We start from the raw sequence: 27,037 nt of genomic DNA, 5'->3' as shown, positions 1-27,037 counted from the left end.
GACTTTCAGGTGTCTCAGATTCACTAATTTCAGAAGAACTCTGTAGATCAGAAACCGTGATATACAGCTGTGCAAAGATTACAAGGATGCAAATGATAGGGTTTTTTTTTTTTCAGTAGAACGTGTTTGCTCCTTACTGAAAATATCTCAAATGTGTAAATTGAACAGAATAAAAATCAAGATCACTTATTCGTGTGAAGGAGATATCAGACCTCAGTCTCCATAGCTTTGCACATAGTGGAATCATTTATAACTTTAATTGTAAGTGCCTATAAAATTGTCTTCCTCATCAAATTTTTCACGGATACAGAATTTCAGGCATTTGCAGAGGTGTATGACCAAACAATACTCTATTGTAAAACATTCGCACCCTGAAAACTTCTTCTCTCACAATTATGTATTTTGTATCTATTTGTTCTTATAAATTGAGGAATAAAAGAGCAGAACCTGGGAACTTCCAAAAACTGTAGGAAAGAGACAAAGGAGTTAATTAAAAAGCCCTCTCTTCCTACATTAGTTATACTTGGTGTGTATTACAGGAGCCTGAGCTGCTCTCATTTCACCATGCATTGGACCCCACAAGGCTGTTCTAGCAGATAGGGAATTAGTGGAAAGTCAACATGTCATACCCTGACCCTGAGGCAACAGCCAGAGCAGATTATCATAGGAGTCATTATAGCTTTAAAAATCGAATCCTCAGTTGGCCAGTTAGGGCTGTTTTTAGCTGTCAGAATGATGCAAAGCAGCAGCATCAGGTCAGAGAAGGCATTTTCGGATTTTAAAGAATGAACAGCAGTTCTTTGATAAAGAGTTTTAAGATTTACCAGGCCAGGGCCCAGTTCTGTGTGCATTTTGCTTTTTGTTAGAGAGCTATTAGCATTCATAAATAAATCCATCCCATAAGCAGTAACCCAAAAAAACCCCACCAACTTTAATAAACAATAAGCAACAAACAACCAAACAAAAAAAATTGAGTCTTGGGCCTTTTGCATTTCCAGTTACTACCAACCGTGCATGCAGTTGCTATGTAAGCTTCTCCCAGACCAAAGCATACTACTTTGTCCTATGCACATTTGCTTTCCACATCCTGTCCAGTGCAAGGTATTTTAGGAATCCACGGTGGAAAGGTATCTTTCCTTAGAAAATAATTATTTTATTTGTAAAGCTAGATTAAACTTACAGCACCATGTATGTCTAAATAATAGGAAAGGCGCTGATAGAAATGAATTCCAGGAGGTTGATGACATTAGCTGTGTTATTTGGCCCAGATTGGTTCGCATACCTAAATGGTTATCTTTTATCTAGCACTGCATTCCCACTCTGTATATTCAGCTGTAATTACTCTTTCAGTATGATACCTCAGGTAGTCATGACTGTTGTGCTATAAGAAGCAAGGGAAACATCTTCAGCTTTAAAAGGTATCACAGGTTTTTGCAGGTGTGTTTGAGACTAGCACAGCACAAATGAAGTTACCTAATATAAGAGCTAGACAATATGCACTACATGCACAGAGGAGCAATTAGCACAAACAGGGGAACAATCTACGGTGCTGGAAAAATAAACAGAGCTTTTCCACATAGAATCTGAAATCCCTATTAGATACCAGAACACAGATGTTAATCCCATAAAAAAATGCAATTGGCACCTTTAGGTTGTGATTAAATCCTGCAAGAACTGAACAAAATACGCACCTTTCCCCTTTACAACAGAATTTCCTTTTTGCTCAGAAGAAAAAATTATTTTGTACCCAATTTCTATCCACAGGCATGCATATAAAGAAAATTATCTTAATTATCATTTGTTCTCAAGCTTATAGCATACAAGAATCTTATCTTTCTCTCTCAAAAGAGCAAAACTGAGATAATGATTCTGATTATATAATCATGCAAGTCAGGATTTCCCAGAAGTGCAATAAGTCTTCCTTGTGTTATTCTCATGTGTAGACCTCATCCCATTGTCCCTGGCTAACTGCAGACCATTCCAACAAGGTATTCTTCAACATGGTCCCTGGAACAAGACCGGCTGTTCAACATGTTTTTGAAGATAAGTGATACTCAAAAGTTCTCTGAAAGTGTTTCCTTGATGTATTCCACCTCCAGAAAGTGACCATAGAAATATGCAAAGCAATTTAGATCACCATGCCGGTGTCTTCATAAAATCAGTGTTGGCATTACACTGTAATGAAATTACACTACATAAAATACTGGGTGTATACTTTGCTGTGCATAGAAAACATGGCACAATATACCTCCTGTTGCAGAGTAATGAGATCTGACCTTATGGGATAATCCACGTACATAGATTTTAAGAAGAACAAGAAATGTTATGAATTCCAAGGATAAGGCAAAGCATTTGACATATAACACTAAGAAGTAATCAGATACCTTTTATTCCTGCTAACCGTAGAGCACAAAGACCAAGATAAACAAAAGGGTGCAGTGCAGAATATTACTACTTTCTTCTTCTCTTTGGGATTTTTTGGGGGGGCAAGGAGGCTATTGGTTTGTTTGTTTTTTGTTTGTTTGTTCTTGGTTTGGTTTTTTTTTGGGAGGCATTGTTTGTTGTTTTTGTGTTTGTTAATTTTTTTTTGTTCAGTGGTGTTCCTTTTTTTGTGGGTTTTTTTGTTTGGTTGTTTGGTTGGTTTGGTTTTTAAATTTAATTTATATCAACTACTCCTTCAATTTCTGGAAGTTCAGTTTTCACAGTGAAGCTCCTATTTAGCCTCTATTTAGTGCTCTGGTCTCATATAGCTGATGAGCATTAAATTGTTAGATTTAATGAGAATACAAGGACCTCTGCAATTCCGATCTTCAATGCAATGTTTAGGCATGTAAACATCTGAGAGAACTTCAATTTCCACTTGGAAAACAAACTATTTAACACTGCTAATAGAAGCATTTTTATACTAAACAGGAGTTTTTGGGACAGGTGGCATGTGCTTTGTTTATGTTCTTTGTGAGCCTTAAATATCTAAAAATTAAAATCTATCAGACAACTCCATAAATTAATAGCATTGGCGCAATTCTGCTTGTATGGCATGCAGAATTAGGAGGCTTAGGCAGGGAGTCAGTACATCAGCTAGTGAAGATCTAAATCACAGACCTCAAAAGACACAAAAGGTGTTTTACGAGCAGTGCTGCCTGCAAGTGAAGGTTAGGTCCCAATGAAGGTGGTGGTCCAAATGTAAAGCTACTCTCTTAGACAACATCCTGCAAGAAGAAAAATAAAGCATGTTTAGAAAACCCCCACATCTTATGCTCTTTCTGCAATAGGTTCTTGGGACCTTGTGCAATCAAAGCCATAATTTTTGGAGATACTAGGACAGGAAGCAAAAGCGCAGCTTGGCTCCCAGCAGCAGGATGCGCTTTTGGGAAAAAAAAATAAAAATTAAGAATTCAGTTCCCTACCTAACTTTCTTAAAGAGGTATGGCCAAACCCTTCAAGACCCAGGAAAAGTGAAAGGGGGAATTTTAAGATTTCTGCACAGAGCACGGGACTCCATGCTTGTCTACAGAATATGGTGCTCCCTCAAAGATGATGGGATCTGCAGGTACAAAATTCTCTGGAGAACTTCTGGGATCTCTGAGCCATCTAGGGAGCAGTCAGACTGAAGTACAGGAAGATGGGGTTTTTTCGCTTTTTGAATATGTATGTTGGATAAGTATGGACCTCACTTATTTACCTCAAGGACTGGTGACACAAGTTACGAGTTCAAGAATGAATAGATCTTCATCTCAAAGGCAGTAGATAAATATCATCACTACAATACACTGCAGGTACCAAACTGTAGGTTCAGTCCAATCAACAGTCGTGGTCCACTCTCACTGTTGAGAAAGATCATTAGCTAGGACTGGGGTATAACTTTTAAAATTCATGTGTTCCTTGGGGTAGGTGATCAGAGACAGGGAGAGTACACACACCCTGAAGCTCTGTGAGACAAACAGCATATTTTATTGTTGAGAGCCTTCTTATATAACGAATTCAAAACTCCTGGGTCTAGACAGCTCTCTAGTCTGATCTTCACACAGCCCAGCTCCTGACCAGTGAGATGTCTGCAGGCCAGGATGGAATGTGATGGGTGAAGCTCCCTGTCTGTTAATCCAGGGCCCAATTTATGAAACCAGGCTGGGTCCCTTATTTATCAGTACAAGCCAACTTGTACAGTAACTCTGGGGATCCATATTCTCCTCATCCTGACAGAATTATCTTAGAATCATAGAATGGTTTGTTTTGAGAGGTACCTTTTCACAGTCAGCTAGTCTAAACACCTGACAAGGGCAGGGGACATCTTCCACTGTGGAGGCCCTGCGGGGGGCATCTCCTAAGTTACACCCCATTGGCTCCTTCCCCTGTTACTATGTCTGTTCCTGAGCCACTCCCTCCAATTTCCCTGATTGACCTTTGTACTGCCCCAAGACCAGGGTTAGGTCCCGGGCCCGTAGAGAGAGAAAGCTGGACTCTCAATATGTATGTATGACTTGGACATGAACATCTCACCATGTGGCTGAATTAAGCATCTGTGGATATTATGCAAAGGCGCTTTTTGCTTCTTTGCATTGGACTTTACTAGCAGCAATTCAGGCTGCAACAAATGGCACCTAACATGAGGCTTGAGCACCGACAACCCTAAGACAAAAATGGACCTTCATCGCCCTGCCACCACTGCGCAGAGGCCTCGCAAGATACCGCATGCCATCCCACCACCGCCAGCTCGCCGCGGCCCCAACCCACCGCTGCACGTGCGCACCCCGGCACCCAGAAAAGCCACGCGGAATGCACCCGGCCGGCCGCTCGCAGTACCATCGCCGCAGCAGCGGGGCCGAGCCCGCCGACCCCTGCCGGGAGGTGGCAGGGGAGGGTCCCACAGAGCGGGCGGGCCCTGCAGATAGCCGAGCCCGAGCAGCCGATGCCATGTGTTATGAATATGATGGTAATTCGTGCTGATAGAATATGATTGTTCAAATAATATAATATAAAACTTTAAAATCACACCAGCAAGGGAGAAGGGGATTGCTTCACAGGGTGGTGAAACCGCAGCTGGCAGCCAAGGAGGAGGTGTGTCATTAACATACGAAATGGACCTAGCCTGCACAGGAGATGGGCATACTTGCTGCCACAAAGGAGAGAACGCCCAGTGATGATGGCCCATGAAGATGTTCATCTCAGATAGACAGGACCATCAAGGACATACATCTGAATGCGGGATTCTGGGAACCGAGGAGCAGATACACATCAGTTCCCGGACAAGGTTTTGTCCAGTGCTGGACAGAGAATAGACACAACATGAATATGAAGAACTCCAAGGAAGGACAAAGGGACTCCACCTCGGGCAAGAAAAAAGAGTATAAAAATCGACCTCTGCCAGGCGGCATTGGTGAACAGGGGGATTCGGTGCGATAGAGGCCTGATCTGAGTTCAACCAGCTTCAATCCCGGGGTCGATGCTGTCCTTGGTTGTTGGCTGTTGGGACTGTATATCAGTAGTAAATAAATTTTATTTTTATTTTTATTTTTACTTAATTTTGGATCAATTTTTACTTAACCTGGTGGATCACAGCAGCGGCGAAAGAAGGAACCAAAGCCCACCAGTTTCCATGGGAGAGCCACCAGACAAGCAAGAATCAGTTTTCAGCTTTGCCTGAGCCCCACACCACCCAAAACTGGTTTTGTCGGTTCGGTGACCTCCTTTCTCGGTCTGTGACTCTCTGCCTCTGTCGCTGCTCCTTCTCCCTAACTCCATCCCAGCCTACCTTCCCCTTAACAAACCCCCGGTAGTCCACTATGTCCTGCTAAGCCCGGCACAGCAGCCACACGGCTAAGGCTCAGTATGACTAGGCCTCATCTCTAGGTCATGTGTGCTGTGGCCACATGGCCAGAGATCCAACGTAGCCGCACATGTCAGCCAAGATTGCTCCAGCCACATGGCTACTTCTCCTCCCCAAAATCCCTTTCTTCCCGCTTTTTCTCCCTCATGCTCTGCCCCTTCCCTGTCTCTCATGATCCAACCTCCCCTCCAACTCCTAGTTCCCACCTTCCACCTTCCAAATCCCACAAGATAGGAGCTGGAACGGGAGAAGAAGCTAAGAAACCAAAATCCAAAGCTAAAGTAATTTTGTAATACCAGTTTTAACAGCCTTGTATATTTTGTTGAATTGAAAATTCTACTTTATGATCTCCTTCACCTCTTATTCCAAGAGCAAGACGATATCCTTCTCTGCAATCCATACCCCTTTTATTCCTTATTTTGAGTAGTTCACCAGAAGCAAACTGCTCGAAGGTGCAGGGTACCCCAAAAAGGTTTTTCTTTCGCAGAGTCCCTGACTCCCCGTAACCTCCCCAATTCCCAATCACTATCCATTTGTTTTAGCTGAAAAGAGCTCATCAGCTAGAACTTTTATCCTAAAACCCTCTAACCTTTTTATTATTCTTATCCAATACCTGTCTTCCCTCCATTTCCCTCCCATCCCCCTGAGTAGTTTTTACAGTTATGCTTTTCTAGTTGAAATGTGTGTTCATATTGCAGATTGTCCTGTTTTCAGTTTTAGACAGCAGAGGCCTGTCGGGTCATAAGGGTAGATCCAACGAGAAGCCATGTAGAGTCTCCTTGCCTGCCTGTTGCTACCAGTGAACATAGAGCTTAGGGGGCCCTCTGAGGGCTCCCTGGGAACCCCCAAATGAACAGTAACATTCCACTAGATCAAGTCTCTCAGAGCTGCATCCAACTAGCCTTGAACGCTTCCAGGGATGGAGCATTCACACCTTGTCTGGGTAACCTGTGCCAGAGCCTTACTGCCCTCGTTGTAAAAGATTTCTTCCTTACATCTAATCTAAATTGACAGCGCTTTAGTTGCAATCGTTTTCAAATTATTCTGTAGCAATAGGCCCTATTAAAATGTTTGTCTTTCATATAGGCCACCTTTAGACCTCATGAACTCCATCCAGGTCCCTCTAAATGGCATCCTGTTCTTCAGGCATGTCAACCACACCACTGAGCTTGGTGTCACCTGCAAATGTGGGGAGGGAACACACAATCCCTTGGTCCATGTCATTGACAATGTCATTAAATTAGATAGTTCAGGTTAGGCCTAGACCACAGATAGAGATGGAAGGATCTAGTATTGGTCTCTTGGTCCCAAAAGAAGGCTATGTGTTATCAGAGAGTTGACTTTGAGATGAGGAAGGAAACTACAAAGTAAGCTCAAAACCTATGGTTGTAGGAACCCATAGAATTTCTACCTGAAGCCTGTATTCTTAAAGTATCTCAATCTGAATTAGACTGTTTTTCTGAACTGCTGCCCCCTAATAAGTGCCTATGCTGTTTATCAGCAGCCAACTGTAATATCCATACAAGATGGCTAAGCAGTGGAAAATTAGAGTTTACAACTAACTTTATAATTGTAATCCATTTATGTTTCATGAGGATGCAAGGCTCTGAGTCATGCATGAGTCATGAGTCCCGTAAAACTGAGTGACACAAATATGTGACCACCTGACAAGAGCTTGCAGTCTTTTTTTCTTATTGCCTATTTTATAGAAAAAGAGAATTGTGACATTATTTTGATGCCTTGTGAAGGCTGACCTAGTATAGAGGCTAGGTAGGTAAGTAAAGTATTTATTAAAGTAGGTTTTTATTAAAAGGCCTCAGTGGATGCACCTTGGGCAATACAAGAGCCCAGCCAGGGCTACACCCAAGATCAACCAAAATGGTCACAAAATGGACAATGGGTCACAATGTCTTCACTTTTACAAGTTCTGGTCCATTAGCATATTGGAATTAGTTGTCCAGTTATAGCTTTAGCTTATGAAGTCCCATCCTTCTTGGTTGTTTATGCTCTTAGGCCTGAAATTTGGATTATTCGTCCTCGGTCCCCAGCTAGAGAGGGAATTGTTTTGTCTAGCTACTCTGTGAAGAGAGCTTGCTATCCCCTAATATGAAGCTCAGAATTACACACTAAAGCAGTACAGAATCTAAAAAATATAAAAACTAAAACCTGAGGCATCAGTTTAGATTGGAAAAGACCTCAAGATCATCAAGTTCAACCACTAGTCCAACACTGCAAAGCCCACCACTAAACCATGTCCCCAGGTGCCCCATCCACACGTCTTTCTGACACCTCCAGGGGATGATGACTCCACCACTACCCTGAGCAGCCTGCTACAGGGCTTGACAAAAGTTTTGGCAAAGATTTTTTTCCCTAGTATCCCAACGAAACTGCTCCTGGCACAACTTGAAGCCATTTCCTCTAGCCATAGAATTACAGAATCATAGAATGGCTTGGGTTGGAAGGGACCTTAAAGATCATGTAGCTCCAACAACTCTGCCATAGAGACTGGACCTTATACAGACTGGCCTTTAACAATTCCAGGGATCAGACAATTCCATGGGATGTCCTACTGTTTTTCAGTTGGGAGAATAGATTGACCCCCACCTGCCTACAACCTTCTCTCAGGTAGTTGTAGGCATTAATAAGATCAAAGACTAGTTCTCTAATGTTTTCATCAGTTCTGTTTTTGTTTTCTGGAGTTGCACCTCAATGGCTTTCTTGTTATTGAGGATTCACAAAATAAGGTCTCTCCAAATAGTAAATATTCAACAACTTGCATTTGTGATATTTGACCTCCTTTTTTATTAACTCGCATCCTCTTCTGTCTTCATTGTCATTATATTGCTGGACTCTGCAAGCTGTTTGATGTTTAAGTGTAGCCCTTTTATCAAGGCTATTCAGGTTCAGGAGCAAATAAACTATCATCAAGGAAGCATGTTATACAAGGAAACAGGCACTTGTTTCCAGAATTTAAACCTTCATGAGAATGATGTGCCTCTCTACCAATGATCATGCACATATGCTGTGGCGGTCAGGGTTCTGCTGCACAGAGCAAAGCCAAAGTGGAGTGCAAAAAGGTATGCTTGGTCCTTGATCCATGAAATGAGCACATCAATACAGAATTATGAAACACGGGTGCTTCTTTTCAGTGTGATGCATTGCTGAAAAATAGAATTACAGTAGCCCTCAGACCTTTACTCCCGCTTGTGTAATGATCTGGATTTTATAATCAAGGGAGGCTTATAGACATTGTAGGAATAATGTATTTTTGAGATCTCCTGGAGCTTTTCCCTTATAGTGATATCCTTGCTTGCATAAGTAGCAAGAAAGGAATGAAGAAGCAAGATGGGCACCTATTTTCTTGTTAGCTCTTTCTTTGCTTTTCTTTTGCAAAAATATATCATTACTGAGATATTCTCTTTTTTTCACAGTTCCTGGAATGGAATCAACAGCATTGGCAGGCTGCACTAGCCTAAAACTGTGCAATTGTTTGACAGGTAAATGTTTTATTGAAAAGTTTTGTTTTATTTCTGCATAATTTACATAAAGCGCGTGGTGGGAAGGGAGAAGGAGATAAGATGAAAGAAAGAGGCATTTATACCCTACACAAAAAATCACAACACCAAGGTGGTTTTGTGGGACAACACCACTCTTCGTACACCAGTCATTTGAACTTATGAGTTAATAAAATGTAAATAAAAATGGTGGGTCTATTATTAATAGAATAGCAAGTCTATTCTTTGTTCCAATAGATCACATGGAAAGAACCAAAGAGTAATAAAAGGCAAGAAAAGGAATGATAGCCATAACGTGGAACAACAACAGAAACAATTCCACCACATAAATGAAAGAAATTACAATAGAAAATGTATATGGACTAGCAAAGGAGAAAGATTTACTGAAACTTTGGTCTCTTAGACTTTGGTGTAACAGTGTGATATTTGGCAAAAAAAAAAGTGTATTCTCTCTGCAATGAACCCCTTACTCCCACATCCCAGAATCTGCCTTTAGTAAAAGAACTTCCATTCATATATACACAATAAAGGTATGGCTTTAGTTCAGCCACATATTGGTAGTAAAACTAGATAAGTTTAGGAGAAATGGAAAAGGGGACCCATAAGGAGGACAAAACAGTCCCTTCTTGAATCTGAATGACAGTGAGTCTCAAGTGCCCTATATTTTTATGCACCTGTAAAGCCTAACAGCTGCATCTTGTTCTTCCCAGTGTCCGAGTAGTTTATGTGACATTAGACAATTACATAACTAAAGCTTGTAACATAAAGGTAATGCTCAAAATGACACCAGAGATTTTGGGATTTGGCATTTTCTTGCCTTTTATATGCTTGACAGCAAAAGTTTGACATTATTCCAAAGACACTAAATTTTAGATATTTTCTGATAGCAAGCAGCAATATTTTTTTAAATCCTTCCTTGTCTTGGGAATATAAATTCCCAAGTCTTTTCTTTGAATATAAATGCTAATGTAAATTTAATGCTTAATAAAATACAGTTGTTTATTTTTTTTTTTTCTCCAAAGCAAGAAGCATCTTCATTCAGCAAACACTTCAGTCTTTAAGGGAAGCATGATAATTTAAAAGGACAGGGAAATAGATGTAAAGAATTATGGAATCACTGGAAGGGGAACAGGAGGCAGTAAGAACCTGTGTAGGAAGAATGATGTTCAGTGAAAATGATAAACTGTTGCACAGTTACTTTGCATATTATCCTACACTTTTGTTTCTCTCCCCTTCTTTCTCCTAAATTTTGATCATGTCAATATCGTGGACTAGACATTTGGACACATTATAAGCAATCTGTGTTTGTTACGCCATACAAGTCAAACAAATGATCAGCTGTAAGCTGTATTAAAAGATTAAAAGAAAAAAAAATTCTGTCCCATGTCATCCATCCTACAGGGACTAATTGTTCAAATAAACTAGTTTTTTTCACAGTTACTCTGAAAAGTCAGATTCTGAGAAAAGTGAAAATGAAAATTACATTATTAGGAAAAAGAATATTAAAAGTTGTATAGTTATAATTGTCATATTTTGGACCATGTTCAGTAAAGGGATGTCTGTTTTGTTCACTAGTTTAGTTCCTAAAAATAACATTCCAGGACCAATTACTAAATGTCATTATTTTAGAGACATATTTCTGTGTATCTATATGCACAAGACACTACACAGTTTTAAGCATTGTTTCACTGGATTCCGTATCTTCCTGGCTGCCGTAAATATCAGTGCCCCATGCCATTACTAAGACATTTACTTTGACAAATAAAAATGCCAGTGAATTATGAAAGCTGATATTCTACCAGTAAGAAATGCTTTGAGGAGAGATCATTATGAGGCAAAAAATACAGCTAAGAAATTCCCTTGTCTCTCCTCTTGTAAAGAATGGTTTGATGTGTGAATCACTTGAAGGAAGTGTGCCTCCAGCATGGGATCCCTGTGGTTTCATTCTGAGAGTCTTGATTTTGGTCAAGGCTTGCAGCTGCTGTTTGAGGGATTTTCCTAGATCTGAGTGTACCAGGTGTTGGTTCATATTTTGAGCACAGAGGCCTGTCACCACAGTGACAGGGTGTGACATAAGGGGAAGTTCAAAGAAGCAGCAAGGCAGAAACGAGTAAGAAAATTCCTGCAGATATCAACGAACATTTCAAGCAGAAGTTGTTAAAAAGGCTTAGAGCTCCCTGAATAAGAGAAAAGCTTTTTGTGATATATCTTGTGATATATTACTATGCCACCTACTCCAACTAGGAAAGAAAAAAAAATTTAAAAAAGCAATAGAAAGGATTTTAGAACTAAGCTGTCATCCTGTGCTACACTATTAACTCAGGGGTGGTTTTTCTGAGGGGGTTCATAGTACTGTATGAGTATTCCAGTCTGAAAAATGAGAAAATTTAATCCTTGTAGAGTATATTAATCTTCACCCCATTCTTTGTGACATTGTCAGCAGTTAATTTAACAGCATATCTTCACAAATGAAAGAACAGTGCAGGGAAAATTTCTCTGAAATCTTACTTTATGCAATGAAACTTCTCTAAAATCTACAGCCCAGGCAGGAAGGTATGGGCCATTAAATAAACCAGGCAACCACTACAGCATGTAGGTGAAATTGCACATGCTCACAACCGATTCTCAAAATAATTTTCAGACTTCTTGTTCCATAAACACATAGATTTCCATTGAAGGATAATCTGCCCAATATGATTACTTATATACTTATATTTTTACTTCCTGTAAGTTCACTGTACCTCCTCTACACCTTTACACAACCAGTGATGTAAACACTAAGTCAGAGCTGAGTCTGAAAAAAAGGAGTTAAAAAACAGCAGCCACCAAGCAATGCAAACCCAAAACCTGGATATAAAACTGAATAACTTCCCTAATTTAGGCTTCAACAGCTGAGCTAGTACAATGACATATGCAATTTATAAAGGCAGGTTTTAGAGATTGAGTCCTTCGCCTTAGGTGTATCAGGCACAATAGATGCAGCAGACATGAACAAGAATGACATCAAAAGCTCACCATACTTATTTCATAAAGTCGTTGAGTGATGAAAGTCATCTTCCCATTTTCTGACCATACCATTATCTTTTCTATATTATAATGTATGGTTTAAAATATATATAGTTTTGAGTTTTGTCACCAAAATCAGCTCTTGGTGATATCCTAGCTGGTTTCTAAAAAAAGGATAAGAGTTTTATTTATGGCATTCTGTCCTTTAAAGCAGTTGCTTCACCCACTGGATCTTTCCAAGTCACTCAGCAGTGATTAATGTGAAGCAACATGAGTATATTTAAATTTCCCCATGCCACTGTACTGCTGCAAGTACACCTCAGCAGGTCTGCAGATTTTTTTTTCCTTCTCTGGAAAACTAGAGAATGTCATACAACTTGTCCTGAAAATAACAATTTATTTTCAACAGCAAAGCAATAAAGTAGAAAGCATGTCAGGTCAGATTTCCTGAAGATGCAATTAGCAGAAGGCTGCAAAGAGGTGGGAATGGTGACTGGAAACCACTTTTCTGCTCCTATGATATCTGCCAAAAAAGCCATGGAGAGAATTTCCACACTGGCTTCAGATATTTGCCATGATTGACTTTCATATGCTGATGTTTTCTCTAGTGGTTCAGACAGCTCAGTTTTTTGGGTATAAATTTGCAGGATTCTGCTTGAGGAGTATGAGGAATTGTGCATGGAGAAAAACGTCCATATACTCTATCATTTCACCTCTTAAAAAGACAGACTACTGCAAAATTAGTTTTAACAAATGTATAAGATGATGAGCATTTGTATTTGTCTTTCAGCAACCGTTGTGTTGCCATAATTAGCATGTATTTTTATACTTGCAAACCTCTCATTCCGTTTTTTAAAAAAATTTCTAAAAAGAAAAGGTTTATCTGCCTAATTAACAGTCAGTATTTTCCTTGCACTCAAGTTTTTATCTGTTGAGAACACCAAAACGTAGTTTTCAGATATTGCTAATGATGCAAAATGCGGAAGAAACTAGAATAAAAACCATGAACAGAGAATTTGTGACATTGATTGTTGTGTCATTTCTATTAAATAAGGTGGGAGGGACAGCTGTGAGAAAATAGGATGATGTTATTACTTGTTATGAGAACATGACACTTTGAATGATTTGCAGAAACTGGCGTGTTTTATTCTTAGTTTGTTTCAATACAATCCATTAAGTGTCCAGCAACAGCTATCACATGGTAATTAATTAAGTGGTGTCCAAGCGAGACGCATCGGTGTTGTGGGCTAAATTTAGATCAAATGTTACTCATGATACAGAATCATCATGGATGTTGAAAAATGATAATCGCTTCTCCTTTGAAGAGGGGTATCAGAAATATAAGCCAGGTTTAAACCATCAACCATACAGTCCTACAAGAAGGTTAGCATATGAGCCTATCAAAGGTTTGTGTATTTCTGCATGGCGCTGTAAATTTATTCTGTGTCTTGAGACCCCAATTTGTTACTTTTTTTTCCCCCAACAGTGGTTAATCTCCACATCTATCAGGAAAAAAAGAAGGAAAGAAATGTCAACAGCTTATTTTCCACAGGAATGTTATCCTTCCCCTTGGTTTCCAAGCCTTAAATTACTTTCGCATTTTGTGTTTTTGCTTTCACAGGCAAACTGCTTATGTCTTTTTTTTAAAGTTCTTTGAAAACTGATTTTTTATGTTTTAATTAGAAATTCACCAAGATTATTTTTCTCTGAAGTTGAAAAGTGAGTTTCAGGCAGTGATTAGATTCATTTCCCTAAAAATCTCCACCATTTTTACAATCAATCAAAAAACCCAAAGCACTCACTGACAATCTAAAATATGAAGAAATATGGTTCCTTTAGCTGCCAGCAATTGTACCAGAATGACAACACAAAGGAGAAAAAAAATTATCAGATTAGTTAGAGTTATATCCTCAGAATCCCAAACCTCCCTGTATTCTCAAAAGAAAATGATGAGTTCTTATCTTCTCCATGAAATTTCCATGGAAGTCAAGGAGGGACAAGACATCATTTCTAATCAATTTTCCAAGCTAAAGTGCAGATCTACCTTGATGCTGAAACAGATTTGCATCCAAATGGGAAGGTTCTAAACAGAAATCCAGAGCTGCTACTCTAGGAGCCAACATTAACCAGTCCTTACACCAGGCTCAACCACAGGGCCAGAAGGTGTTAATTATCAGCCTTCAAAATTATTCATATCAAGAAAGCCAGTTTAGAAATCAGGAAAAATTATCCTCATTTTTATAGGAAAAAAAAAAGTGAATATACAACATTCTTAACATCTCTTTGATTTTTATTTTCTAGGTCCCATTTTTTTTTTTAACTCTAATTCTGCATAAAAGGGAACTGGGTTAAATACTAACAGAGGAAAAAATATTCTTACCCTCACAATTCTCTATCTTAATATTTTCTTACAAGACAGTTTCTTAATTTGGCTGTAAAATGCCATGTCAAATTAAAATATATGTTTTTTATTAACAGGATAAAATCTCACCTTTTTACTTTCCCAGATGATGGTCATCAGAACTGCATCATTTGATTGTGATGGATTCAGGCTAAAGAAGAGCACATCAAGACCATGAAAACAAGATCTCTTGAAACATATGAGCTTATTCAACTTAGACATCCTTTGTCTGTTCAGGCCAGTTATTCAAAGACAAAGTATAAAAGAGAAGAAAGATTTGGGCAAGTTTTGCCCAAGAGATGAGGGAGGTAAGACCCTTGAAACAACTCTTGATATTTTTGGTTGATTGTTTGTGTGTGTGTGTGTGTGCGTATGTATGTGTGTGTGTGTGTGCGCGCGTGTGTGCGTCTGTGTGTGTGTGCACAAATCTCTTATCTAAATCAATATATAGATATAGATATAGATATAGATATAGATATAGATATAGATATAGATATAGATAAATACAGATGTAGATCTCTATCAGAGGAACTGGAAAGTACGTCTACCACATTTTCCATTTAAATTGTCAGAACTCTGCATCTCAAGAAGCAAATTAAAAATGCATTCCGGCTACAACTAATAAGCCTTCGCCCTTTCAGAACGGCAGCTTTCAGGGATAACACCCTTAAACATTGCAGGTACAGAGAGAGAGCAATAATTTGCAATTCTGCCCTGCTCTGGCATCACTTAGAATAACTGCCAGGAGCCTTGAAAAGGCTCTGCTGGCAGTAGAATATCTGCATATGAAACTGAAAAACTATTTTGAAAAATCTGAAAGGAACTGTGGTCCAATTGGATCAATAATTTGGAGCACAGGACTGAACCATTGTGACCACACAGCAGAAATAATTGCAATCCCTGCTAAAATAAGTAACATATCTCAACACAGCTGAGATCAGGCTAATGATTCACTTTGTTTTAAATGTTTTATTGAAAGCAGGAATCAGAAAGTTCAAGGATGAAATTAGCCTCAAAACAAATTAATCTATTTTAAAGTTTTGGAAGAAAAAAAAAATCCATCTTGTACAGTACTGAGAAAAAGAAAATTGACAGAATACAGCTCCAAGCTTCCAAGCTCAAAGTTAATCTGATGATATATCTGAATACTGATAACCTGGGCAGAGTTCCATTTCCAGAGAGAGATATGCCTGCTATGATTATCTCTCTGGTAGCTGTCAAACAAAGAGATGTCATTCTGTCTACAGTTAAACAACAACAGATGGAACATACCCTCAGCCAAGGTAAGTACTGTCACTCCAATGCTTTCAAATGGAGCCTCACCATGGTTTGCACCAGTTGAAGAGATCTATTCTAGATCTCTATTCCAAGGTAAGGGTTAATCTCTTCTGTAATGTAAGTGGAGATCACTACCGAAGAGCTACAGAATAAATTCTGGCCTTAAGGCATAGCCTTATTACTGTGGTGTCATTATGGCATGCACCCTCATCACTTACACTTTCTACTTGCTTCAGAGGACACTTAGTATGTAAAGCCTCTCCTTTTTCTAAGTTCATGAGCTGCAAGTCTCCTGCAAAAGTATCAAGGTTTGGGAATAGAAGGTGTCCCATTTTACCTGGTTTTGCATATTGCTTCTGGCCAATTGACTGAAATGCTTTTACAGCCTCCACTGAAAGAGGAATTTTTAGACAGTTATAAGGGTATTGCTTAAAAATGGTGAGATGATCCAAGCACCTTGCAAATACATGTCTTCACCACTGAGTATAAAACAATGTGCACTGAATCTGATATCTATTCTGCAATTGTTTACATATCAGTGAGATGCTCTAGATGTTGTGTCCAACACTTTTTTAGGTGTAACAATGAGAATTAATGGATAGAGCAGTCTGGTCACAATTTTCCTAAATCACACATTTAATGCTTTCTGTAATGTTATAAATAAATTATGAATCAAAAATTATGAGAAATAAGGTTTCTAATAATTTGAGGGTATTTATCTTCAAATCAAAACAAATTATGTCCCAAGAGTACAGCAAAATATTCTATACACACTTCACATTAAAAAAATCTCTTAGAAAACAAAGAGGAAGACAATTAATGTTTTACTAACATTCATTTCAAAATTCCCATAAGATTAATAACATTTGTTCTCTTGATGCAAGACTATAGAGTTTTGGCTAGAATACAATTAGTAAGGAAAATACTTTTTGTTCTGTCATGTGAATTAATCTTGAAATCACCTTAATCCAGTGATATTCATAATGAAATGTATTTCAGTTTGAGCATACATTTGCCAAATTGTTCAGAAATACTGTTGTTTAAGATATGTGGATTGGAATTGTGGTTCAGAGGCATTACAAATGGAAAAAGTATTTTAGATTAACTGTTCCTGCTACTAGAGCATTGTTCCCCCAAGATTGCTTTCTGGACTTTTGTCCAGTCTAATTTCAAAATCTGTCTGTATCTACAAGATATGCCATTATGAGCAAGCATATTGTTAAAGTGTGTGAGATGTTTTGGATCTATACTTTTTATACAAAAAACTCCCTTTATCACTCAGTGTGGAGGGGGAAGAAAAGAAAGAGAAAAGATTACTTCTTTTGTTTACTTTAGTTCTAGAAGAGACCACCCAAAATCCTACTTGACAAGGGACCCACATCATATGGTATTAATAGTCTGAAGCAACTACAGTGGCTAAGCAAGATAGACAAATATGCCACATAAGCTTATTATAAATACGCATCTCAGCAAACTGGAGTTCAAGGCCTCCTGAAAACTGCAGTCAGAAAGCTTTATAAGCATACAGATGTTGAAATTCACCCTCGGTCCCATTCTGCTGTGGGTATCTGACCCTCAATTCAGTGCTTATGCAATTCTCTGAATACAAATAGCAATGACTACAACATAAATATAACTAAAGGAACACACCGCATGATAGAAGAATGGTATTATCAGGGAAAACTGGGAATTAAGAAAATATGGTGGTCAGAAAGGAGAGCCTTTCAAATATCTGTTCAGACCAGTTTGTTATTTTGAGATCACTTCTAAGGTTCATGCAGTAAATAGATACTTTGCTGTACACTGGAATTAGATTGATTTCTATTTTTCCCATAATAGACCTAGAAGTGCTTTAAAGGAGAAGGAATGGGCTTTTTCTTTTTTGTTTTTATGGGGTAAGCTAAATTCAGCCCTTTCAATTTCAATGGACAATCCTTCCTTTTTACATGGTCCCTTCTACTCTGGCATCCAAGAAGCATATAGGATTTTAATTGCCCTGTCCTTTCTCAAAAGAGAGTCACACTATTAGTGCTAGTCCAAGTTAGTCCATTCTCATTTTACAAAACAAAATATCTGAGACAGAGGAATATAATCATAACATAATATATAGTTCCCAGAATCATGTTCTTGACATGAAAAACAGGACCATCTTTTAGGACAGGATTTACAGGCACAAAACACTGAATTTGAATGTTTTCTCAAATCTTGCCTGCTCTACCTAAAGATATCTGTGAGTTTGGCATCTCTGCAGGCTCAGAGCCACAAATCTGTGGCTAGACTAGGATGCCTGAAGCAAATACTCGTACAGAACAAGGAATTTTTAAGAAGGTAGAAGAGGACACAGTGAGATGGTTGCAGGCAAATATTTAGAGTACATCTACCTAGAAACAGGAAGGTTAGACTTTAAGCCCTCCTCAATCTGAAGAATTGAAACTCGTCTCAGACTTTTAAAAATTTCTTAATTTCCAAAGTAATGAAAAGAAAAAGAGGAAAAGGACATTGTGTAGGAACACCCACCAGGAAAAGGAGCAGGTAAAACAAGGAGCAGGTAAAACATATCAAATAAAATCTGTGATCTTGAGAGGGATGAAGTTGGGGCTCTGGAACACTAATGAGCAACACACATAGCCTAAATATGAACTCTGTTCCCAAAGTTCTTGTCAGAGAGGAGTAGCGAAGTACAACCAGAAGTACTAACACAAATTGTGTCTACCCTAAAAAGAGCCTACTAAGGGATCGTTTCCCCGCACTTAACTGCAGTCATTGGGTAAAACAGACAGATATTTTTTGTGGAAATAGAAAGCAAAAACAAGAGGTCTACCTTCCTAACCACAGGCTTTGCTATTTTTTGTTTTATCCATATATAAGTGCCAATTTCTCCTTTTGTGAACCTTGACTGCCCATTCTGCACAACACCACAGCTTTCTCAATGAAGAGAGCAGATATCTACTCTTTTCCCAGAGCAGACCACAATAAGAGGTAGAAAATTTTAAATGCCATGTACTGAAAGGAGCCTACAAAGCAGGGAAGAAAGTGATTCTGTGGCATAGTCAAGTAGGGAGAAACTACTAGTCTCATCAGTCTGATCCTAAGATACTTGGCTATTTATGAACTGAAACATTCAAAATGGTCCTCATTAAAAAAACAAAGGGAAGAACAGGGAAAAGGAAAATTACAAGGCACAATGTTTCATTTTTAGTAACCAAAATGATGCATGCACTTCTTAAAGCATTATATCCACTGGAACAATATACAAATGGTGGATGAAAGAAGTCATTCTTCTTTCAAGCTTGTAAAAGATACACAAATCTGTTGCCAAAACTACCACATTTCACATGCTGAACTCAACACTGCACATGGCAGGCCCTCAGAAGACACCTAACAGACCAGGATTTTTAGAAACTTAACTGAAAATGTAATTTCTGAATAGACTGCAAATGAGCCTACTTCTCAACTCATCTGCAGAGAGTGCTTGTGAATACATTTAAGTGATCTTTTTCTATCTTTTCTGTCATAGATAAAGCCAACATACATGTCCTCTCAGGCACCTAGGCTGGCTGAGTTCTTACAGAGTACTTTCCTGAACAAAGATTAATTAATCTAATTAATGTATTAGATTATTATTAATCTTTAATTAATCAAGTCTAAATTAATCTTGAGTTACACTTTAGGTTTCTAAGTGCTTTTTTGGATGTCAACCAGATTAAGAAACTTGTCCAAGGTCATTTACAAAGTTTATGGCAGAAAAGGAAACCGATTTGGAGTGCCCTTTGGTCTCGGGCTAGCAACGACAATACTAGAACATCTTTCATCTCTGCTGCTCTTATCAAACAAAAATGACACAAAAGATCAGAAAAGACAGGAATGGACATGTTGAAGGATCAACTAATTTCATCTAGAAGATTCTGAAACATGATCTATACTTAGTTTTATCCATATATTACTTTCTTACCCTTTGCAGATGATTGCAGAAATGCCAAGTCCATTCATAATGCAATTAAACAGTCAAGTGTTCTCTAATGCACCATTTCCAAGTGTACGTAATATATGCTGACCAGCTTGTAACTTCTTGGCAAGGATTCACAGACCTGTTAGGATTTTAATTTATCAAAGACAGATATATTTATATGTCTGTCTGTGGCTGCATACTCATGAAAAGGAAAGGATGTTAAAACAGCACTAGTGCTTTAAGAGCAGCCAGGCACCTCAGCGTTAAGGTTTGTTCCTTTGTCCTTAGCTCACCTATGCTGTGCACAGCGCTTATATATGACTAGAAAAAGCCTATGAACAAATCTGATGAGAATCAAACAAGACTCTGTAATGTTGTGCCAAAACAAGCAAACTTAAGCAAATGTGAAAAAAAGCTTGAATTGTGCTCACCATTCTCTAGATGAAGTGGGTTCAGATTTGGGGTCTTTGATTTTTCTTTCGTTAATGAAGGTGATTACAACAGACTTCCTCATATGAAGATTGTTAATAGTATTAATGCATAACAACAGCTTCTAAGGATCTTGGGGGCATTCAGGTGCAACCATGGAGCACCTGCCACTCTCTGCAGATGTGGTGTAGTTTCCATAGAACTGTTTATTTCAAACCCCTTACACACATAAAAGACACAAACCCATTATCAGCAGATCATTCAAGTAATAGTAATGACTCCTCAGGAGGTAGACAATACATCAGCTTGAAGTGGAGTGTGTTTTATAGACCAGGTTTAATTCTGTAAGAAATATTGGAAGGCCCTTGACTGAACCAGCAGGGAGGTTAATGGGAGTTGCACACTTGGATATAGTCTTAATCTGAACATTTTTTTTTTTTAAATCCTGTATTTTTTTTTTCCCATCAAACTGCTATGGCACCACCAAGCCATGTCCTGAACTACCGTAGAAAATCATTGGAGATGCACCAGGCTAAACTACAAAATATTAGCATACTTCTAAACTATTATAGGTACAGAGACATTAGTCCCATTTTTATGGTGCATTTAATTTACTTTTTAAACTATAAGTTTAATATTGACCATTGGAACAAGTTTCTGAATTATCCAGATATATTTTTCTAATATTAATTAGTTGAAGTTTTTAACTGAATCTTCACGACAAAATAGCACCATTTGTGACAAATAAACACATAACACATTGTAATATCTTCACAGCTTTTTAATAAGATTTATTTTAAAAAATTATTAACTGACAAAATTCAAATTTTATAAACAGCACAGTGTGAACAGAAATCACTCCCAGTCTTAGACTTCTTTTTTTTTTGCAATCTTCCAATTTCAATTACTTGTAACTTAAAAAATTCATGTTCTAGGATAGAGTTAGTCTACTTCCTGCAAAACCTATACAGTAATTCTTGACAACAATCAGAACTTTATAGAACATATTTAAGTGCATTCAATATTTACAGACTTGTCCCAGTACAAATGTAAAAGTTGCCTGCAATGCATGAAACAACATGCAGTTTGTAAGAACAATGAGCTAAATAAAACTGCTAGCAATCTCAAAATGCAAGTCCTGTATGCTGCATCCGTCTTTTTTCTAAAAAGTTTATCAGTGGCCACTGATTGTACTTTAGTCATTAAGGAGACAGATCAGAAAAAAAAAGACAATGATTTACATTTTTTTTTCTAAGCCATATCCTTTACACTATCTTTACAATTGTGTTACCCTACTTGTCTTGCAGTAAGTTAAGTTCTAGTGTGAATAAAAAAACAAATACACAGATTAAAATTTTTTAATTTCCTGAAGTTTCGTAGAACTATTGATCTAGCTCCTTTAGCACAATCTCAATCGTAAAGCAAAGTTTTGCAGTCTGAAATTCAGGAACAGTTCACAAAGTATATGTTCACAGGAAAATGAATTCTAAATTGAAAATGTCCCTGCTATCCATACAGACTTGGCTCACTTTTTGCTCCAATTCCTTTACTATCACGATAAGTCTCATTTTGGTTTAGCTCATCGACAAAAGACAAGTTTACGGCAACTTTACATTGGTTTACTTTGGCTTGAGGGAGTGTTGTCCAGTCAGGGTTTAGTCAAAAATGCTTTGTGTTGACATGAGTCAGGTCTGGACACTCACTTTCCTTCCTTTTCTTTTCAGTTTATCACGCTTTCAAACTCAATGACATATCTATTTGCTTGGAGGCAAAGTGGTTTTTTTACATAGGCACTTGAAATGTTCAACAAAATGTTCTGCTTTTACTTTGGTTATGATTTCAGCAGCTTTCCTGGAAGATGGTAAGTGCTGACACCAGAAAGTATGTCACAGAACATGACTAAAACTTAATGTCCTATAGAAACCCTGTACAAACATACAATCCAGTGCAACGTAAGTAAAATATTTATTTTCAGAAATAGCCTTTGGTATTCTGAAAGCCTGTTCCAAAATGCAGTACAATCAGCAAGCTTGAAATAGCAGGTTTAAAAAGGTTTCCTTTAACAGTGACAGGAAAACCCTTCATTACAGGAGAGAATATACAGCCAATGTTGACACTAGGGAGGTAAACTAAAGTCCAGACTGGCCCTACACTTATTTGTCTGTGCAAGGCAGATGTATACTTACCCATTTTTCCCATTACTTAGAGCTCTTACTTAATATGTTTCTTTGGAAATTTTTGGACATTGAGAGGAAATTGAAAACTGAAATACTTCGTTTTTTGAAAAGTTCTAACTAAACAATATATAAATAATGTATGTCTTCTTTTGCCAGTTCTTTTTATATATTTTACTTCATGTATGTCCTATTACCCTTTTTTCTTTATTCCCAACTGTCTCTATTGGCTCTTCCCTGAGCCTGTCTAGATTGCATGGAAGAAAGGAGAAAGTCTTGCACACATCAGTCTTATTCCTCCAGTTCTCTATAACTGCTATTCTGCAGAAAGCCAGTAGTTCTTCACAAAGAACTCTACACAATTTTTCCTGAGTTACTCTGGACGTTATTTCAGCCATTTCTAGAGTGAATAAGAAACAAAAGTGGCATTGAGTAACTTCTGTTTTCTAACTGGAGTGAGATGCTTATGATTTTGAGAATTTACTTTACATACTTGATCCAAAGTGACTTAGTAATGAAGAATCACCTGAAAACTCTGAGAAGTCAAAGAAGTAAAAGAAAGTTTTCTAATAATTTGTCTTGTCCTGAAAGTCTGTTTTCCTTTCTCCATGAAATATAAAATTTTTTATTACCTTTAAATGTAATAATTTCTGACAAAAGCTCAGTTGAAGGTAGACTCTGCTAGTCTGTAATGCAGTGACAGTTTTTACCTCCATCCAAACCATTCATTTCAATGGTAAAAATGCCCAGTTACAGCTGGCTGTTATGTGCAATTTGAATGGCTAAGAGAAACCATGAGCAGCTTTAGGGCTTATCACTCAGCTCTGGAGCTAAAAGCCTTCACAAGTGTATATTCCCATTTGTAGAACCTGAGGCAACACTTAGGAAAAGAGTCTGCACCTGATCTGTGGTGGTCTTACTTAATCACCAGCAGTTGAAAATTCATCTGTGATAATCCATTACTCAATAACAAGAGGAATGAAATAATGCAAGAAAAAGAGAAGGTTTCTGGACATATCTCAGTAATCCTTCATAAGGGGTACTTTGTGGTCACATCTCCAACTTTAGCTATATCTTGACCTTTCTGTCAGCTCAATGAATGGCAGGGGAGTAGTTAAGGGTATCCCTGACATCTTGTTCTGGTGTCCAGTACAACACTGTCTTTTCATCATGCTTATAAACACATCTCACAGCTCTTGATTGTGTGTGTGCACTGTTTATTTTTTTGTTTAGTACTGGAAAGTACTGTTCTCTCAATTTTCTTCTCTTAAAGGGTTTGACTTCCTCTTTAGTCCTTGTAGCTGAATTAATTTAGTTAATGCATATATAGAGGACAACTTTACCAAAGATATGTAATGACTCGTTCATTCTGTATTTGCAGAGCTTCCTTTGTAAATGTACTTGGAGACACGTGAGGTTTTTCCTAAAGTCAAAAACCCTGCCATCTCACCCAGGCATTCCTCACAGGCATTATTGGCAGCTGTAGCCTTAACAGAAATATTTGTCATATTTCATGAATCCACAGGTGAAGATGACTCATTGAGTTTTTCATGGATGATTATGTTGACCCAAATGGAAAAGACTCCAAAAATTTAAATTATTCCTGTTGAACCAAATGATCTTAGATACAGGCTTCACATTTTGATATTTTTCATCACTTCAGGGAGAGCTAGAAGGTGAGGTACTACTAGCCAGTATAAAAGACTCTATCACCATATGTAAAAATGTAGTTCAAGGTTTGTCATGTCATCCTGCAGAATGCTAAACTATGTCTGGATTTCACATGTTAATGTATGCAGGCAAAAGTATACTGTAGAACACTATCAATGGCAACATCATCCTTTATATTCTGAAAAAAATACAAAGAGAGAAAATATAAAGGAGAGAAAAGACTAAAATGGTAGTATTTTACCAGACAGAAAGTTGGCCATTTTGTAATCCTCCAAAGTGAAATCCTATTTATAGCAACAATGTAATCAAATAATATGCAATCACTTGGAGATTTGCAACATTTGACAAATTGTAATTTTGTTCTTCACAAACTCCTAAACACTTCCTGCTAAGTGACAACAAGCATCAGAAAGTTTCAACAAACCTTCTGCAGTTTCTTTATCTCACTATAAAGAACAGATGCCATTTTGGGGCTGCTGTGAACTCTTCTGTTCTTTGTGTAATGTGCACAAGTATATGTGAGGGCACATCACATGAAAATGTGATAGCCAAGGCCCATCTCAGATGCTTTTTCTATGGCACACAGTAAGCAAACAGCTGGTTCCCGGAAAGAATCTTTTGTCAATCATGGCAAAAATGTGATCCACATAGAATTTCATTGCAAAAGTGACAGAATTCTCAGCAATAATAATGAAATTTGGGCTGTTAAAATATACAAAGATGGTCCCGCAGTGTTTTCCAGTATTTCTGTGAAAATTGTTATCTATTTCTGTTCTTCACCGGTAGCTCATGGGAAGTATCAAAAGTACATGAGTTAAATAGAGCAGATGCTCCCAGAAAGCAGTTAATTTCAGGCTATCAGCATGATTTAAAGTCTTTCTGCAAAGGACTTTACAAAACAAGGAGCGCAATGAGCTGCAGATTTCAAAATGGTAGGAATTCCATTCCATGAAGTCAGAAAAAATGTCCCCTACACATTAGAACATTATTGAACAAAGTTTTTGAGGGTCCCATCCTTTACTGATACATCTTTTTTTTGTGGGTTTTTTTTTTTTTTTTTTTTTGTTTTGTTTTTTTTTTTGGTTTTTTTTTTTTTTTTTTTCTTTCTGGGCTCCTTTATGACCAGGAGTAAAAAGACAAACATCAGAAGTCTGAATAATTACATATCAAAAATGAGATTCCTTGTAAAAATAAGGTACTTGGGTTTGAAAGGCAGTGACATTCCTGATGGAGAAGGAAAGCAAGGAAACATGCAACTAATGAGGGGCATAACATCAAAGACAATGCAGGAAATGGTATCACACACTTGTTTTTAAACTACACACCTATAATTTCAGTTCTGTTATTTAATTTGAAGCTTTCTATATGGCTTTAGGTTAAATGTGTTGTTCTTTTGGAAGTCAGTGCCTGTCAGTACAGAAAGTCTAAAATTCTCAGCAGCTAGAGTTCCAACAAAATTGAACAGTAAGAAAGGATCACTTCATAGAGGGGAAAGAAAATTACCAGTCAGAAAAAAACCCCAAAAAAACAACTTAGAGAGTGTACAAGGTTGCTTAAAAACAGGAGCACATCAAGAAATACATCTTGAGACAGGCAATGTCAACTTACCTTGCTTTTAGCAGGTAGTCAGCTACATCATTATACAAGTATTGAAAAGATAGAAAACACAGAGGATAGAAAAATATGATTTCTTCTCTGCAGAAAAATGATGACATTTTTCTGATCCTGAGTGGTCTTCCAGTTTAATATGTCCATGTTTTTCCTTTTTAACCTTTCACTGGAAAAAATTATAATTAATTCACACCAAAACGTGTAGGAGAGAACATGTGTTGAAGTAAGCCTAGACTTCTTGTTCTAGGAAGACTATATTATAAATATCAGAATAACTAGAGGCATGGCAAAAGGGGCATCTCCTGCAGGGAGAAGACCCATGTTTTCAGGCTCTGTTCCCCCAGAGTAAGAACTAAGATTTCATCCTCAGCCTTTTCCCAGTAAGCCCTCAAGGCTATCCATTATTCTTGTTGGAACATTTTCAATCTCAACTATTACAGCAGCTCTATTTTGTGTAAATTGTATTAAGTATTCATTGAATTTTGGGTTTTAGTACCAGGGGTTAATGCCCTAATCACCTGACTATTCTGGGAAGACATGAGATGGGGCAGAACATGGTAGGAATCATAGAATAAGACTCAAGAGCTTTCCTATATCAAGCTCCACACTTCATCATTGCTGACCTCATTAATGGAAGTCCTGACACTGTTCGAAATCTCCTATACCTAGTGAGTTTATTATCATGTCATTGGTAGAATTGGTTGAAATACCTTTGGCAGACCCTTCTCTTTTTCCCTAGGAGGATGATAAGGGGCTTAAATATAATGAGAAAAGTCATAGGACAGTCTAGCAATAGCAAAACATTTTTGAAAAAATTAAGTACTTCCTGAAAGTGTAATTCTAAGGATATACTAAAATAATCAAATTTTTGTCCTCCATAATGTAGCCATGATATTTTATGAAAAATCCTTTGCTAGGATTTTTCTCCTATTCTAGGTGAGAAGCCTCAGAAAAGAAATGTAAATTGTCTGATGGCTGTGGAATGTGGTCTGGACATTGTTTACCAGCAGGTGCATCTGTGATTGGTGCATGTTGGTTGTTTCTAATTAATGGCCAATCACAGTCAGCTGGCTTGGTCTCTCTGAGAGTCACAAGCCTTTGTTATTCCATTCCATTCCATTCCATTCCATTCCATTCCATTCCATTCCATTCCATTCCATTCCATTCCATTCCATTCCA

The sequence above is a fragment of the Passer montanus genome, unplaced genomic scaffold (genome assembly GCF_014805655.1).
Source record: "Passer montanus isolate IOZ18808 unplaced genomic scaffold, ASM1480565v1 scaffold91, whole genome shotgun sequence".
NCBI lineage: Eukaryota > Metazoa > Chordata > Aves > Passeriformes > Passeridae > Passer > Passer montanus.
The sequence above is the reverse complement of the archived record's forward strand: the minus strand, read 5'-3'. Positions refer to the sequence as shown.